The sequence below is a fragment of the Phyllobates terribilis genome, unplaced genomic scaffold (genome assembly GCF_046119375.1).
Source record: "Phyllobates terribilis strain yellow unplaced genomic scaffold, ASM4611937v1 Scaffold_15__1_contigs__length_34870131, whole genome shotgun sequence".
NCBI classification, from domain to species: Eukaryota; Metazoa; Chordata; class Amphibia; order Anura; family Dendrobatidae; genus Phyllobates; species Phyllobates terribilis.
The window spans coordinates 31,556,049-31,573,818 of record NW_027362775.1 but is presented as its reverse complement, the minus strand read 5'-3'; positions in this window follow the sequence as shown (position 1 = coordinate 31,573,818).

Here is a 17,770-nt window from a genome sequence, read left to right as displayed (position 1 = left end):
AAAGATAGAAAAAATATAACAGATAAATAAATAACAAATAACATTTTAAATTAAATACATTCAAACAGTAATGACAGAAAAAAGTGCACTGGAAAGTCTATACATATGGGTAAAGAAATCAGTCCAGATGAATAAGACAATAACCGTAAAATGCAGCCAATAAGGCCTATATGTAAGGCTATGTGCCCATGATGCAGAAATGCTCAGGATTTTTTCCTGAGCATTTCTGCATCTCCCTGGCAGAAAAAACGCAAGCAGATTGTACATGTGGATTGTACATGCGTTTTTCCTGCCAAAGACATGCGGAAGTGAAGCGTTCTTCACATGCATTTCCACATGTGGGTTGACAAGCACTTTCCAATCGATTTTAGCATCACTTGCAAAGTGCTTGTCAACTTGGTCACACTATATAAATCCGTGCAAACTGCATGGATTTATATACTGTGACCCCCAAAGAATGTAAAAAAATAAATCTATACTTACCTTCCGATGGCCCCCGCAGTCTTGCTTTGCTCCGTCCTGGCTGCCGGCAACTCGCGGTGCACTGCACTGGAGGACCTGCTGTCACATGACTATGACGTCATAGCAGATCCTACAATTCACCATGATCTGCCAGCAAGCACTGAGAAGGAGTCCGGGGGACATCGGAAGGTAAATATAATATTTATTTTTTATTTTATTCTTTTTTTAACAGGTACTATGGCACCCGGGTCCCGAGGAGAGCCTCCTCTTCTCCACACCCAGGTACCATCCGCACATTGAAAAGCATGGAATCCGCATCTAGAGATGCAGTGATGCGTAATCCATGCGTTCCAATTCAAGTAAATGGCGGCGAAAACGCAGCGTTTTCGCAAAATTAATGGACATGCTGCGTTTTTTTCCGCAATGATAATCCGCAGCAGAAATTTCCGCTGCATGTGCACAGCACATGCGGATTATCATTGGGGAACATGGCAGGCCTTCTACCATGCATTTTTTAAGCGTTTCTGCAGCATTTTTGCCGCTGCGGAAACGCTTAAAAAATGCATCGTGGGTACACAGCCTAATGGTTGATTATCCACAAAGACAGGGCAAATATAGGATGAAACAATAACAGTAAAACAAAGTCAATACGGCCTATATGTAATGGTTGATTATCCTAAAAGACAGGGCAAATACAGGATGAAACAATAACAGTAAACCAAGCCAATAGGGCCTATACGTAATGGTTAATCAAGCATGGGAAGATCAGTTACTTTTAAATATTTATCATATAAAGGAGGTATTTGAACAACTCAATAAACCCCCGAGGAACAGATAAGGACGCAAAGAAGGATAAGGACGCATAATATAAATATCAACAAAATTAACTTTATTAAACATATAATTACAAAAATCAAAACAGTGAACAGTCTGTTAAGAACGGTTATTGAAAAACAGCAGTAACTCGCTATGATGTAACCTGCCCGGCTCCAAGCAGGAGAGAAAAAGCTTAACAAAGTTAATTCATAAGTTACCAGACAACCCATATCCGTACGTCTAATAGTGGAGATAAACATCAATAATCGAGTTGTTACAAAGACAGGAACTATCTGGATCAATACAAGAGTACGGAGCATTACAGAAACTTATTCAACAGTATGCACGGATTCTGTCTCCTATGATTACACAATGTGCCTGACATCATAGTGCGTAAACCTGCAGGTGCTGTAGATACATTTATATGAGTTCATAATAAGATCTTAATTTACATAAAGGACATGTGACGGAAGATAGAAAGACAGATGATAACTAATCAAAGTACTTGTGATGCTTGGTAAGGTGACCGACACCTGAGGTCATGTCTCGGAAAGGGTTTGATGCTGGAGCCAGTGTCCTAAGAAAACTGAGTCACCCCCTCCCCCTGCGCTCACAGCTGTTCTCCGGATGTCAGCGAAACTGACAAAACATGTGACAAAGAAGGTGTCAACAATTGTCAAAACATGTTTTCAGGCTGCCCTACTGTAAGTGGAAGATGACTATATATATATTTATATACTGAAAAACTGACACTGAATTTCCCCATGCATAACTCAATGACTCATTCCTAAACGGATGTCCACTGATTCACTCATGAAGAAAACCTTGAATGGCTTTGGTTTGCACTGTACCTGCAACCGACACTTTAGTTATATTATATAAATAATTTTAAGTATTCCAAAAAGGAATGATGCTGTTCCTTCCTGAATGAAGAATTCCCATGCAGTCTACATACAGTCTTCTATTGATTAGCTACTGGTTCTTTCACTTTTATTTTGAGTCATTGTCATTGCAATAGCTTGTTTCCTCTGCAGTACATTTCCATTAGAGCAGGGCTGGGGAACCTCTGGCCCATGATCAGCTTCTCTGTGGCCCCCCAGGCAGATTACTGGGGACCACAGTACTCGGGCCAGCACTTACGAGGAAACAATGTCAGAGTATTTGGCACATGTCTGTTTGCGGAGGTGGCCGCCCCTCCAGATGTAAGGTATCATAATTAATGAATTACATAAATATGTATATACACACAAGCTTTGAACGCTCTTTAATGCAGCTACCCCTGATCTCCGGGTGAGACTCCCCCTCCCCCTGCACTCACAGCTGATCTCCGGGTGAGACTCCCCCTCCCCCTGCACTCACAGCTGATCTCCGGGTGAGACTACCCCTCCCCCTGCACTCACAGCTGATCTCCGGGTGAGATACCCCCTCCTCCTGCACTCACAGCTGATCTCGGGGTGAGACACCTCCTCCTGCACTCAAAGCTGATCTCCAGGTGAGATACCCCTCCTCCTGCACTCACAGCTGATCTCTGGGTGAGACTCCCCCTCCCCCTGCACTCACAGCTGATCTCCGGGTGAGACACTCCCTCCCCCTGCACTCACAGCTGATCTCTGGGTGAGACACTTCCTCCCCCTGCACTCAAAGCTGATCTCTGAGTAAAACACCCCCTCCCCCTGCACTCACAGCTGATCTCCAGGTGAGATACCCCCTCCTCCTGCACTCACAGCTGATCTCTGGGTGAGATACCCCCTCCCCCTGCACTCACAGCTGATCTCCAGGTGAGACACACCCTCCTCCTGCACTCACAGCTGATCTCCAGGTGAGATACCCCCTCCCCCTGCACTCACAGCTGATCTCCAGGTGAGATACCCCCTCCTCCTGCACTCACAGCTGATCTCTGGGTGAGACACCCCCTCCCCCTGCACTCACAGCTGATCTCCGGGTGAGACACTCCCTCCCCCTGCACTCACAGCTGATCTCTGGGTGAGACACCCCCTCCCCCTGCACTCACAGCTGATCTCCAGGTGAGACACTCCCTCCCCCTGCACTCAAAGCTGATCTCTGGGTAAAACACCCCCTCCCCCTGCACTCACAGCTGATCTCTGGGTGAGATACCTCCTCCTCCTGCCTTACAGCTGATCTCCAGGTGAGACACTCCCTCCCCCTGCACTCAAAGCTGATCTCTGGGTAAAACACCCCCTCCCCCTGCACTCACAGCTGATCTCCGGGTGAGACACTCCCTCCCCCTGCACTCAAAGCTGATCTCTGGGTAAAACACCCCCTCCCCCTGCACTCACAGCTGATCTCCGGGTGAGACACTCCCTCCCCCTGCACTCAAAGCTGATCTCTGGGTAAAACACCCCCTCCCCCTGCACTCACAGCTGATCTCCGGGTGAGACACTCCCTCCCCCTGCACTCAAAGCTGATCTCTGGGTAAAACACCCCCTCCCCCTGCACTCACAGCTGATCTCCGGGTGAGACACTCCCTCCCCCTGCACTCAAAGCTGATCTCTGGGTAAAACACCCCCTCCCCCTGCACTCAAAGCTGATCTCTGGGTGAGATACCTCCTCCCCCTGCACTCACAGCTGATCTCTGGGTGAGACACCTCCTCCCCCTGCCTTACAGCTGATCTCCGGGTGAGACACACACTCCTCCTGCACTCACAGCTGATCTCGGGGTGAGACACCTCCTCCCCCTGCCTTACAGCTGATCTCCGGGTGAGACACACACTCCCCCTGCACTCACAGCTGATCTCTGGGTGAGACACCTCCTCCCCCTGCCTTACAGCTGATCCCCGGGTGAGACACCCCCTCCCCCTGCACTCACAGCTGATCTCCAAGTGAGATACCCCCCCCGCAATCACAGCTGATCTCAGGTTGGAAACTCCTCCCCCTGCACTCACAGCTGATCTCAGGTTGGAACCTCCTCCCCCTGCCTCACAGCTGATCTCCAGGAGAGATACCCCCTCCTCCTGCACTCAAAGCTGATCTCCGGGTGAGACACTCCCTCCCCCTGCACTCAAAGCTGATCTCTGGGTAAAACACCTCCTCCTCCTGCACTCACAGCTGATCTCTGGGTGAGACACCCCCTCCTCCTGCACTCACAGCTGATCTCCGGGTGAGACACTCCCTCCCCCTGCACTCAAAGCTGATCTCTGGGTAAAACACCTCCTCCTCCTGCACTCACAGCTGATCTCTGGGTGAGACACCTCCTCCCCCTGCACTCACAGCTGATCTCTGGGTGAGACACCTCCTCCCCCTGCCTTACAGCTGATCCCCGGGTGAGACACACACTCCTCCTGCACTCACAGCTGATCTCGGGGTGAGACACCTCCTCCTGCACTCACAGCTGATCTCCGGGTGAGACACCTCCTCCTGCACTCACAGCTGATCTTCGGGTGAGACACCTCCTCCTGCACTCACAGCTGATCTCAGGGTGAGACACCCCCTTCTCCTGCACTCAAAGCTGATCTCAGGGTGAGATACCCCCTCCTCCTGCACTCACAGCTGATCTAACCTCGTGATGAGGGAGGAATTGCACGATTCACTGATGATAAAGAGAGGATTTTGGGAGCAATTGATGCAGATGCTGGCATTTTATGTATACCATCTTCTACTGATTTGAAACGCTTATTAACACTGCAACTACATTTCACAACTTTAAAAGAATACTATAAAGCCAAGAGAATCCCTAGAGGGTTACAGTCCAGTATTAGACAAATCTGTTCATGAATAACCCTAACTTCTGTGAAAAGTTTATATCCATATCCAATAAATATGAAATTGCGTCCCTCACACAATCAGAGACTGAGAATAAATTAATGGAGTTATTGAAAACGGATGATGGCACAAGGTTTAAAGAAACAGTAGAAAATTGGCTGTTAAAAATACGTGGTGACTTGGAGGATGTAAAACCAAAGAAATGGAACCGTGATATGGAGGATTATAGAAGTGGTTTCATATATAATTGGCAGAGAGACGGCACTAATTCCAAAGCTCAGAAGTGGGAGGACAGCTACAGGACTGTGAAAAAAAGCAATTTTTCTAATTCATCTAATGACCATGCTTTTTTAGGTGGACTTTTGGACCCTCAGACAAGCAGCCCAAGGGGACGCGCAGAGGTGGGAGAAAACATCATAGATCTCAAAAAAGACAAGAGACAGAAAAACAAGACGACAACAAAACAGATAGCGACGAGGAAGAGAAATCTAACCTCATGGTAAACCTAACAAATAGAACTTGAAATGATGTAGAAATGAAATGATTAAGCAAAGGTTTATCGTTTAGTCCCACCTCACACACAGACTGGTTTGAATTGGAAATAGCATTGCTTAGATTTGTTAGATCTATAAAGTTGAAATGTTGGTTTTCTGAGCATTACCTCGTGTAACGGAATTAGATTTGCCTGATCTATCCTTACCAACAGGTAGTAATTTTATGCCAAACATTAATAACCCGGTAATTGACGCATTCATATTGACTATCAATAATGATGTTTCTAAAGTTAAAGTGATGAGTAATGAGAAAGTGTTCAAACAATTTAATTTGAAAACCGAGGAATATGAGGCCCTTATGTCCCTGGTCCATGATGACGACATCACCATCAAACCTGCGGATAAGGGAGGTGCTGTCCTCGTCATGGACACGGATAATTAAATATCTGAAATTATGGGACAACTGGATGATCAAGAGATATATAAGAAGCTGGACAGTGATCCAAAGTTTAATATACTGAAGAAAATTTAATTGATTTTGGATGAGAGTAAAAATGGGGGTGTAATTGATGAGGATTTATATAAGTATCTATATCATGAAAACTCAGTCACGCCAGTCATATATGTTGTTCCTAAAATCCACAAAACATTGGTGAATCCTCCGAGGTGACCCATAATATTGGGTTGCGACTCAATTTTTAGTCATAGTGGAGTCTTTTTAGACAAAATTTTGGGTCCTCTCTCACGATGTACAGCCTCATTCATATTAGATATTACAGATTTTTTATGCAAATTAAGCGAAATTAAATTGGATAGAAGGGTGATTCTTGCCTCTTTTGACATAGTATCATTATACATGTCAATAAATCATGACAAAGGATTAAGAGCGGTTTATAGAAAACAGCAGATACTAGTTACTCAGAGGAGTGTAAAACATTCACTATGAATTTGTTAGAACTGGTTCTGAGAAACAATTATTTTTTATTTGGTGACACTTTTTACAGGCAAGAACGCGGTACAGCAATGGGCGCCAATATGGAGCTGGCTTATGACAACCTGATGATGATGGCATTGGAGGAGGATGTTGTCTGTGTCCCACCACTTCCGGCTTGCCCGGGGGTGGTGGAGATTTATTGATGACGTCTTCCTCCTATGGATGGGGAACATTGAAGAATTACTGGATTTTGAAACCTTTTTAAATCAAATAGACAGAGATATTAAATTTACACTGATATATTCCGAAACGGATATCGAATTTTTGGATGTTTTAGTCCAACAGGATGAGAAAGGGTTATCAACGACCCTATATACAAAAGCCACTGATAAAAATAACTTACTGAAATTTGAGAGCCACCATCTGAGGAGATTGGTTGAATCTTTGCCATATAGCCAGTTTTTGAGGCGTAAAAGAATAATTAGTGATGAAAAATTAGTACAACCCGAATTTGAAAAATTAACAAAGAAATTTCTAAGTAGGGGTTACCCAAAATTAGTTCTAGAGAAAACTAAAAACAGGACTGAAGGTCTATCGTGTGAATCCCTGCTAGTGAAGAAAGACATCAAAACACAAAATAAGAGAATCCCCTTTGCCAGTAAATATGGAGAAGAGACCACAGAGATAGAAAACATCATAAAATGACATTGGCCAATGCTGGGAATGTGTATGCCAGATATAGAAGAATTTAAGGCCCCGCCATTGTTTTCATATATAAAAAAAAGCTAGCCTTTAAGATAAATTGGTACATTCTGATATTGGCACCTTTAAGAGGAATATACAGGGCTCATTGACAGGACACAAACGGATGGGCTGCTTTCCATGCTTGAGCTGTGTTAATTGTAAGTTTATGATAAAGGGAGAACATTTTATACACCCAGGCACTGGAAAGGAGTATGATATTAAGCATTACTTAACGTGTGAGAGTGAATTAGTTATCTATATACTACAATGTCCATGGAATTTAATCTATGTAGGCGAAACAACCAGTGAATTTAAACTCAGGATTAATAATCATCGCCATACAATTAGGAAGAAAAAGATGGATCTGCCAGTCCCCAAACATTTCAGTGAGATGGGACATGGAGAAAGGGACCTTAGATTCTGTATTATAGATCATGTACCTATGCCATGAAGAAGAGGAGATAGGGTTAAAATATTAAAAAATAAAGAAATGAAATGGATTTATGAACTAAATACATTGAGACCTAATGGCCTCAATGCTGATTAGAAATTACATAATTTAATCTGATTAATTGCCATAAAACCGGTAAAACTTTGGATTTATCTGTGTATTTTTAACCATTTTCATTTATATTTTTCTCACTTTTTTCGCTCTTACAGATGAGGGAAGAATTGCACAATTCACTTTACAAAAAAGACATTTCTATGTATTGATCAATTTGTTTATAATAGATAAAATGTTTATTTCATACCATGCACTGTCACTTTAAGTCTGTTGCTATTAGATATCTGCATGGATTGTAAAACATATACTTCGGTAATATAAATATCATCTGTACCTATAGTTGTAATTATTGAAAGTAATATATATGTGCAAACATCTAACCCAATACGGAGATGTGCGCTGAGATATAGTTTAATTATGAGACTGGAGATAGACATTACCGCAGTAGTTATTAGTGCTGCAAGTCTCGAGTACATTGAGCATGCACAGTAAATATCTGTCTGCAACCATGGGGAAATGGTCTCCAATATGGCCACGTGTGTACAGTAGACTTTGTAGTCATTCCCAAGAATCCCCGCACTATGGGATGGGAAGGACGCTGAGAATAGCGTGGCATCACGGACATCAATCACATAGGTGGGTGAAATATATGTTACATAGATATGAAATTTCCCCATTAACACTAATCTAATAATATTAAGTTATGAAATCAAAAATGAACTATGTGATGGGTTGTCTTATATCTGCAGAAGCACTGAGATGCACTTTAACATTTTAATCACTGTATGTAAACATTTCTCTTAATGCTTTTATGAAGATTGGAATTGTAATAAGTCTAATTGTATCACCTATATAATGCTGACTAGATGGATTGAGCACTGCTTGAGAAAGTTCCTCAAGGGGAATTAAACGTTGCCACTGCCACTATGACTATGTGACAAGAAATCACAGCTTATTTTGAAGACTGGAGTGCTGCCTTTACTTTTGTGGACTGCGTTGAGGTTTGGTTCTGTTTGCAAGGCTTTGCACCCATGATTTATACAGCTAACCTGTGCTGCACCTTTTTCAACTTTATATATATATGTGAAGATTTACAAGACATTTCTCCAGCTATTCCTCAATGGTGATTATAAGAAACGACTTTTACTCAAATTCCATGAAACCATATCCATAGTCCACACAACAGAACAATAGAGATGCAGAGACCCCTCCGGACTACGTGTTCGACACGGGTAGTGCCTTCTTCAAGGTCCAAAACCTGTCTAGATAGAGCTAACTAGGAATATATAAGGCATAGAATTGTTTGGAGGAGAAGTTACAACCAACTGGGTGTGACCCCATCCGTATGCATGTATCAGCCTTTCCCATGGAGAGGAAGTCTCAACATTATCACTGCTAGTTACCTTGATGCTTCATATAGACAGAGTATACATAGAACATGAATAAAAAAACATAAATATGTGAATATAAAAAGAAAATATATATTTTTTTCTGTATATAATGGTGATTATAAATTGCACAGGGAAAAAGCCAAGTTGAGCAATAGATACAGATCACAATCTATTATAGGGTATGTACCATACCTGTACCTATACAGGAAATAACAGGAAATAATTTTTGTTAGGGTAAATGAGAGTAAGGGTAAAATTGAAACTGATAGGAACATAACAAGCTATGTAGTTGGGAAATAATAAAACAAAAAACACAAAATACAAAAAAAAAAACAACCCAAAAAAAGGAAAAAAAACAAACAAAACCCTTATCTGTTCCCTTCTTTTTAGTTGTTTATTACACTATGGTCCCAAACTAGTATTGTGTAATTAGATCTAACCTGTTATTTAAACCATGTGTCAGTGTCTAACAAGAAAATCCACTTACTTTCTCTTTTTAGCACTAATTTATGCATACCACCACCTCTGGTGGGTTTACACACCTGTTCTAAACCCTTAAATGAAAAGGAGCCTAAATCCCCATTATGCTTAAATGCAAATAGATACCGCAGAGTAACCCGCTACTGGGAGGTGAACAGCATCCGAGAGATGTTTCCTAATGCGCTTTTTCAAAGCACCCATCATGCATCCAACGCATTGCAAATATCACGCTGAATCAAATGTGATTCAATATCACAGATTCAGTGTTGCAATTAATAAAGTTCCTTATGGGGAATTCTTTACCATTGGCGATGCATTTAAATTTGTTATCTTTTCTAGCAAAACTGCAGCATTTGCATACGTTGGCTCTGCACTTATGGAACCCACTGATACTAAGCCAGGATTTTTAGTATTTTTAACCCTATCCACAAACATACTGGGGGATAATAAGTCCCTCAATGTGGTGGCTCTTTTAGGTACATACTGTATGTCATGTTCATCCACTATACGAGGAAATTACGGCAGAGTATCTTGGCTCATGTCTGTTTGCCGAGGCGGCCGCCCCTCCAGATGTAAGTTATCTTAATTAATGAATTATATAAATATATATATATATATACATCTAAGCTTTGAACACTCTTTACGGCAACTTCCGCTGATGAAGACGCACTGGTAGCGGCGATTCGCGAGGGGGAACAACCTTTCTGGTCTTATCCTGTACCTCAGAGTGGTATCCTTCTTAAAGGGGTTGTGTCACCATAAAGAATACAGTTAACCAACCAGAAAAGGTGGAAATAAATAATTTTGCAATTTATAATGATTCAAAATTATGCTTCATTCAAAAGATATCAAGCTTTTAGTATTTGAATAATACTCTCTGGCGCCCCCTGGAGATCTGCAGGGAGTGCAGGGTTAGAGGGTGAATCACCCTGAGATCAGCTGTGAGCGCAGGGGGAGGGAGTGTCTAACCCGGAGATCAGCTGTGAGGGCAGGGGGAGGGGGTGTCTCACCCGGAGATCAGCTGTGAGGGCAGGGGAAGGGGGTATCTCACCCGGAGATCAGCTGTGAACACAGGGGTAAGGAGGTGTCTCACCCGGAGATCAGCTGTGAGCACAGGGGTAAGGAGGTGTCTCACCCGGAGATCAGCTGTGAGGGCAGGGGAAGGGGGTGTCTAACCCGGAGATCAGCTGTGAGTGCAGGGGGAGGGGGTGTCTCACCTGGAGATCAGCTGTGAGTGCAGGGGGAGGGGGTGTCTCACCCGGAGATCAGCTGTGAGGGCAGGGGAAGGGGGTGTCTCACCCGGAGATCAGCTGTGAACACAGGGGTAAGGAGGTGTCTCACCCGGAGATCAGCTGTGAGCACAGGGGTAAGGAGGTGTCTCACCCGGAGATCAGCTGTGAGCGCAGGGGAAGGGGGTGTCTCACCCAGAGATCAGCTGTGAGGGCAGGGGAAGGGGGTGTCTCACCCAGAGATCAGCTGTGAGGGCAGGGGTATGGAGGTGTCTCACCCGGAGATCAGCTGTGAGGACAGGGGAAGGGGGTGTCTCACCTGGAGATCAGCTGTGAGGGCAGGGGAAGGGGGTGTCTTGCCCAGAGATCAGCTGTGAGGGCAGGGGTAAGGAGGTGTCTCACCCGGAGATCAGCTGTGAGGACAGGGGAAGGGGGTGTCTCACCTGGAGATCAGCTGTGAGGGCAGGGGAAGGGGGTGTCTCACCCAGAGATCAGTTGTGAGCACAGGGGTAAGGAGGTGTCTCACCCAGAGATCAGCTGTGAGCACAGGGGTAAGGAGGTGTCTCACCCGGAGATCAGCTCTGAGGGCAGGGGAAGGGGGTGTTTCACCCGGAGATCAGCTGTGAGCACAGGGGTAAGGAGGTGTCTCACCCAGATATGAGTTGTGAGTGCAGGGGGAGGAGGTGTCTAACCCGGAGATCAGCTGAGAGTGCAGGGGGAGGGAGTGTCTAACCCGGAGATCAGCTGTGAGCGCAGGAGGAGGGGGTGTCTCACCCGGAGATCAGCTGTGAGGACAGGGGAAGGGGGTGTCTCACCCGGAGATCAGCTGTGAGCACAGGGGTAACGAGGTGTCTCAGCCAGATATGAGCTGTGAGTGCAGGGGGAGGAGGTGTCTCACCCGGAGATCAGCAGTGAGCGCAGGGGGAGGGAGTGTCTAACCCGGAGATCAGCTGTGAGTGCAGGGGAAGGGGGTGTCTCACCCGGAGATCAGCTGTGAGCGCAGGGGTGAGGGGTTGTCTCACCCGGAGATCAGCTGTGAGGGCAGGGGAAGGGGTTGCCTCACCCGGAGATCAGCTGTGAGCACAGGGGTAAGGAGGTGTCTCACCCAGATATGAGCTGTGAGTGCAGGAGGAGGGGGTGTCTCACCCAGAGATCAGCTGTGAGCGCAGGGGGAGGGAGTGTCTAACCCGGAGATCAGCTGTGAGTGCAGGTGGAGGGGGTGTCTCACCCGGAGATCAGCTGTGAGCGCACGGGGAGGGAGTGTCTAACCCTGAGATCAGCTGTGAGCGCAGGGGGAGGGGGTGTCTCACCCGGAGATCAGCTGTGAGGGCAGAGGAAGGGGGTGTCTCACCCGGAGATCAGCTGTGAGCACAGGGGTAAGGAGGTGTCTCACCCAGATATGAGCTGTGAGTGCAGGGGGAGGAGGTGTCTCACCCGGAGATCAGCTGTGAGTGCAGGGGGGTGTGGGGGGGAGACACGCAGAGATCAGCTGTGAGCGCAGGGGGAGTCTCACCTGGAAATCAGCTGTGAGCACAGGGGGAGGGGTTGAATCACTCAGAGATCAGCTGTGAGCGCAGGGGGAGGGGGAGTCTCACCCAGAGATCAGCTGTGAGCGAATGGTGAATCACCCGGAGATCAGCTGTGAGCGCAGGGGGAGGGAGTGTCTAACCCGGAGATCAGCTGTGAGCGCAGGGGAAAGGGGTGTCTCACCCGGAGATCAGCTGTGAGCACAGGGGTAAGGAGGTGTCTCACCCAGATATGAGCTGTGAGTGCTGGGGGAGGAGGTGTCTCACCCGGAGATCAGCTGTGAGTGCAGGGGGTTGTGGGGGGGGGTGGAACACGCAGAGATCAGCTGTGAGCGCAGGGGGAGTCTCACCCGGAAATCAGCTGTGAGCGCAGGGGGAGGGGGTGAATCACTCATAGATCAGCTGTGAGCGCAGGGGGAGGGGGTGTCTCACCCAGAGATCAGCTGTGAGCGCAGGGGGAGTCTCACCCGGAAATCAGCTGTGAGCGCAGGGGGAGGGGGTGAATCACTCAGAGATCAGCTGTGAGCGCAGGGGGAGGGGGTGTCTCACCCGGAGATCAGCTGTGAGTGCAGGGGGAGGGGGTGATCACTCAGAGATCAGCTGTCAGTGCAGGGAGAGGGGGTATCTCACCTGGAAATCAGCTGTGAGTGCAGGGAGAGGAGGTATCTCACCTGGAGATCAGCTGTGAGTGCAGGGGGAGGAGGTATCTCACCTGGAGATCAGCTGTGAGTGCAGGGGGAGGGGGTATCTCACCTGGAGATCAGCTATGAGTGCAGGGGGAGGGGGTATCTCACCTGGAGATCAGCTGTGAGGGCAAGAGGAGGGGGTATCTCACCTGGAGATCAGCTATGAGTGCAGGGGGACGGGGTATCTCACCTGGAGATCAGCTGTGAGTGCAGGGGGATGGGGTATCTCACCTGGAGATCAGCTGTGAGGGCAGAGGGAGGGGGTATCTCACCTGGAGATCAGCTGTGAGTGCAGGAGAAGGGGGTATCTCACCTGGAGATCAGCTATGAGTGCAGGGGGAGGGGGTATCTCACCTGGAGATCAGTTGTGAGGGCAAGAGGAGGGGGTATCTCACCTGGAGATCTGCTATGAGTGCAGGGGGGGGGGTATCTCACCTGGAGATCAGCTGTGAGTGCAGGGGGAGGGGGTATCTCACCTGGAGATCAGCTGTGAGGGCAGGAGGAGGGGGTATCTCACCTGGAGATCAGCTGTGAGTGCAGGAGGAGGGGGTATCTCACCTGGAGATCAGCTATGAGTGCAGGGGGAGGGGCTATCTCACCTGGAGATCAGCTGTGAGGGCAAGAGGAGGGGGTATCTCACCTGGAGTTCAGCTATGAGTGCAGGGGGAGGGGGTATCTCACCTGGAGATCAGCTGTGAGTGCAGGGGGAGGGGTATCTCACCTGGAGATCAGCTATGAGTGCAGGGGGAGGGGGTATCTCACCTGGAGATCAGCTGTGAGTGCAGGGGGAGGGGTGTCTCACCCAGAGATCAGCTGTAAGTGCAGGAGGAGGGGGTATCTCACCCGGATATGAGCGGTGAGCGCAGGAGGAGGAGGTGTCTTAACCCGAGAACAGCTGTGAGAGCAGGGGGAGGGGGTATCTCACCTGGAGATCAGCTGTGAGTGTAGGAGGAGGGGGTATCTCACCTGGAGATCAGCTGTGTGTGCAGGGGGAGGGGGTATCTCACCTGGAGATCAGCTGTGAGTGCAGGAGGAGGGGGTATCTCACCTGGAGATCAGCTGTGAGTGCAGGGGGAGGGGGTATCTCACCTGGAGATCAGCTGTGAGTGCAGGGGGAGGGGGTATCTCACCTGGAGATCAGCTGTGAGTGCAGGGGGAGGGGGTATCTCACCCGGAGATCAGCTGTGAGGGCAGGAGGAGGGGGTATCTCACCTGGAGATCAGCTGTGAGTGCAGGGGGAGGAGGTGTCTCACCCCGAAATCAGCTGTGAGTGCAGGGGGAGGGGGGGTCTCACCCCGAGATCGGCTGTGTGTGCAGGGGGAGGGGGTATCTCACCTGGAGATCAGCTGTGAGGGCAGGAGGAGAGGGTATCTCACCTGGAGATCAGCTGTGAGTGCAGGGGGAGGGGGTATCTCACCCGGAGATCAGCTGTGAGGGCAGGAGGAGGGGGTATCTCACCTGGAGATCAGCTGTGAGTGCAGGGGGAGGAGGTGTCTCACCCGGAGATCAGCTGTGAGGGCAGGAGGAGGAGGTATCTCACCCGGATATGAGCGGTGAGCGCAGGAGGAGGACGTGTCTAACCGGGAGAACAGCTGTGAGTGCAGGGGGAGGGGGTATCTCACCCAGAGATCAGCTGTGAGCACAGGGGGAGGGGGTGACTCAGTGAGATCAGCTGTGAGTGCAGCGAGTCTCTCACCTGTAGATCAGCTGTGAGCGCAGGTGGAGGGGTGTCTCACCCAGAGATCAGCTGTGAGTGCAGGAGGAGGGGGTATCTCACCCAGAGATCAGCTGTGAGCGCAGGTGGAGGGGTGTCTCACCCGGAGATCAGCAGTGAGTGTAGGGGGAGGGAGTGAATCACTTGGAGGTGAGCAGTGAGCTCAAGGGGAGGGGGTGAATCACACACACTGTGCTTACTGCAGGGGGCCTTGTGACAGAGAATACATTGTGCAGGCTGCGGGTGGGGAGCTCTTATGACAGAAACTGCTCAAACCCGACCAGTTGATCACCTACTACCAGGACGTAGTGGAATAACGCCAGGGGGCGCCAGAGAGCAGCATTCAAAAAATAAAAGCTTGGTATCTTTTGAATGAAGCATAATTTTTAATCACTAGAAATTACAAATCTATATATTTTCACCTTTTCTGGTTGGTTTACTGTATTCTTTATGGTCGCACAACCCCTCTAAATGGACCCACTTTTAATTGGTGGTGCTGGTATTGTATTACTCTTTTATAGTGAGCTCATGCTAATTTACTCTGTACTAAAAACTCCTCATAAGTGCTGAATACTAAAACTGCTACTGGATCTTAAACTCTTATTTGATTAGATCTTTTTGAGTCATTGTCATTGCAATAGCTTGTTTCCTCTGCAGTACATTTCCATTAGAGCAGGGCTGGGGAACCCCGGGCCCGTGATCAGCTTCTCTGTGGCCCCCCAGGCAGATTACTGGGGACCACAGTACTCGGGCCAGCACTTACGGGGAAACAATGTCAGAGTATTTTGGCGCAAGTCTGTTTGCCGAGGCGGCCGCTCCTCCAGATGTAAGTTAATTTATGAGTTACATAAATATATATTATATACATACATGTACACACAAGCTTTGAACGCTCTTTAATGCATGTACTCCTGATGAAGCCGCACTGGTAGCGGCGATTCGAGTGGGGGAACACCCTTTCTGGTCTTATCCTGTACCTCAGAGTAGTATCCTTCTTAAAGGGGTTGTGCCACTATAATGAATACAAGTAACCAACCAGAAAAGGTGGAAATAAATAGTTTTGTAATTTAAAGTGATTCAAAATTATGCTTCGTTCAAAAGATACCAAGCTTTTATTTTTTGAATTATGCTCTCTGGCGCCACCTGGCGTTATTCCATTAGGTTCTGGTAGTGGGTGATCAGCTGGTTGCAGTTCCTGTCATAAGAGCTCTCCAACCGCAGCCTGCACAATGTATTGTCTGTCACAAGGCTCCCTGCTGCAAGCACAGAGTGTCTGTGATTCACTCTCTCCCCCTGCACTCACAGCTGATCTCCAGGTGAGACACCTCCTCCCCCTGCCCTCACAGCTGATCTCCAGGTGATTCACTACCTCCACCTGTATTCACAGATGATCTCCAGGTGAGACACCTCCTCCCCCTGCCCTCACAGCTGATCTCCAGGTGAGACACCTCCTCCCCCTGCCCTCACAGCTGATCTCCAGGTGATTCACTACCTCCACCTGTATTCACAGCTGATCTCCAGGTGAGACACCCCCTCCCCCTGCCTCACAGCTGATCTCCAGGTGATTCACTACCTCCACCTGTATTCACAGCTGATCTCCAGGTGAGACACCTCCTCCCCCTGCACTCACAGCTGATCTCCAGGTGATTCACTACCTCCACCTGTATTCACAGCTGATCTCCAGGTGAGACACCTCCTCCCCCTGCCCTCACAGCTGATCTCCAGGTGAGACACCCCCTCCCCCTGCACTCACAGCTGAACTCCAGGTGATTCACTACCTCCACCTGTATTCACAGCTGATCTCCAGGTGAGACACCTCCTCCCCCTGCACTCACAGCTGAACTCCAGGTGATTCACTACCTCCACCTGTATTCACAGCTGATCTCCAGGTGAGATACCCCCTCCTCCTGCCCTCACAGCTGATCTCCGGGTGAGACACCCCCTCCCCCTGCCCTCACAGCTGATCTCCAGGTGAGACACCCCCTCCCCCTGCACTCACAGCTGAACTCCAGGTGATTCACTACCTCCACCTGTATTCACAGCTGATCTCCAGGTGAGACACCTCCTCCCCCTGCACTCACAGCTGATCTCCAGGTGAGACACCTCCTCCCCCTGCCCTCACAGCTGATCTCCGGGTGAGACACCTCCTCCCCCTGCACTCACAGCTGATCTCCAGGTGAGAAAACCCCTCCCCCTGCACTCATAGCTGATCTCCAGGTGAGACACCTCCTCCTCCTGCACTCACAGCTGATCTCCGGATGAGACACCTCCTCCCCCTGCACTCACAGCTGATCTCCGGGTAAGACACCTCCTCCCCCTGCACTCACAGCTGATCTCCAGGTGAGATACCCCCTCCCCCTGCACTCACAGCTGATCTCCAGGTGATTCACTACCTCCACCTGTATTCACAGCTGATCTCTGGGTGAGATCATCTGCTTCACAGACTAAGCACAGGAAGAGTCTCTCTGCTATCCTACTTACAATTCTGTGAAGCAGATGACCTCACCTCGAGATCAGCTATGAGTGCAGGAGGAGGAGGTATCTCACCTGGAGATCAGCTGTGAGTGCAGGAGGAGGGGGTATCTCACCTGGAGATCAGCTGTGAGTGCAGGGGGAGGAGGTGTCTCACCTGGAGATCAGCTGTGAGTGCAGGAGGAGGAGGTGTCTCACCTGGAGATCAGCTGTGAGTGCAGGGGGAGGGGGTATCTCACCTGGAGATCAGCTGTGAGTGCAGGAGGAGGGGGTATCTCACCTGGAGATCAGCTGTGAGGCAGGGGGAGGGGGTATCTCACCTGGAGATCAGCTGTGAGTGCAGGAGGAGGAGGTATCTCACCTGGAGATCAGCTGTGAGTGCAGGGGGAGGGGGTATCTCACCTGGAGATCAGCTGTGAGTGCATGGGGAGGAGGTGTCTCACTTGGAGATCAGCTGTGAGTGCAGGAGGAGGGGGTATCTCACCTGGAGATCAGCTGTGAGTGCAGGGGGAGGGGGTATCTCACACGGAGATCAGCTGTGAGTGCAGGGGGAGGGGGTATCTCACCTGGAGATCAGCTGTGAGTGCAGGGGGAGGG